This window comes from Bactrocera neohumeralis, chromosome 2 (assembly GCF_024586455.1).
Source record: "Bactrocera neohumeralis isolate Rockhampton chromosome 2, APGP_CSIRO_Bneo_wtdbg2-racon-allhic-juicebox.fasta_v2, whole genome shotgun sequence".
In the NCBI taxonomy this organism is placed as follows: domain Eukaryota; kingdom Metazoa; phylum Arthropoda; class Insecta; order Diptera; family Tephritidae; genus Bactrocera; species Bactrocera neohumeralis.
The window spans coordinates 22,743,903-22,745,089 of record NC_065919.1 but is presented as its reverse complement, the minus strand read 5'-3'; positions in this window follow the sequence as shown (position 1 = coordinate 22,745,089).

The window sequence follows — 1,187 nt, the reverse complement described above, 5'->3', positions numbered from 1 at the left end:
CCAACAAAATGAGGAGTGAAGGTCCTTCTTCCGGTATCTGGAGTTCTACAAAAATTTAGTCCAATTTCGACAACTTGAAGATGAGAGTTCAAATATAATAGAAAGCTTTTCAAATACTCGAATTCTATGAAGTAAATGAATCTGAGAAAGGGAGAGAATCTGAGAAATAAGACCTAATATCAAGAGACCATTTTATCAAAACATTTGAATTTTTACTCAGATTATTGCTTACTTGGATAGACGGACGATTGGACGAGTGGTCACATGAACAGCTGGACAACAATTTAGCTCAAAACATTGCTAAAATGACTAATTCATTAAAAGATAATATTCGACCGAATGGACCACGTCCAGCCCGCAGTGAAGAAAATATAGCAGCCGTAGCCTTGGAGAGTCGTTCGGCGCTGTTCACAGCAACTCGGACTGACGTATAGAACGACTTAGCGCATTTTCCGGCGATATCTTAAATTGAAAGCGTAAAAATTACAGCTTGTGCAAGAACTGAAGTCGTGGCATCAATTCGCTCTATGGGCTCTTGAAAACTTCCAAGAAAATCCGAAGTTTTCGAGCCAAATCTTGTTTAGCCATTTTCTTTCTCAATAGGAATGCAAACAAGCAAAATTGCTGCATTTGGGACCCAGAGCAACCTGAAGAGATTATGACTATGTTTTTTCTTTAATCACCACAATTATTTAATCAAACCTCATATCACAAAGCTTAAAAAATCTTCACTCCAATCTTCCTCGAATTGCGCAGGCAAGCTCCGATTTCATTCAAAGCGCGCATGCACCAATACACCCGCAGCCACGAATGTTTGTCAACATAGCACACGATAGCAGCAGTTAGTAAACATTAGATACAGGAGACAATGTAAAGCGAAGCACGCCCTTAAAATATAATAAATTAACTACAACAAATTTGAAACTTAATACGTTGAGTATGAATAAGACTGGCTGTGATATTACTATGTGAAATCTACGCGCTCTCACGCTCTCAAGCGGTAAGAAGTTCCGCTCAGAGGAGAGCAAGATGGCTACGCGACGCCTTTGCAGCCTCCAACAGCTTCCACGCGTTTCTGAGCTGAGAATTTTGTTTTCGGTAAGCGAAGCGACAAATCACATCCCGCATTGTGGCACACAATATTCTAGCGGCAATGCCAGCGACGCTACAAAAACAATACTCAGCGC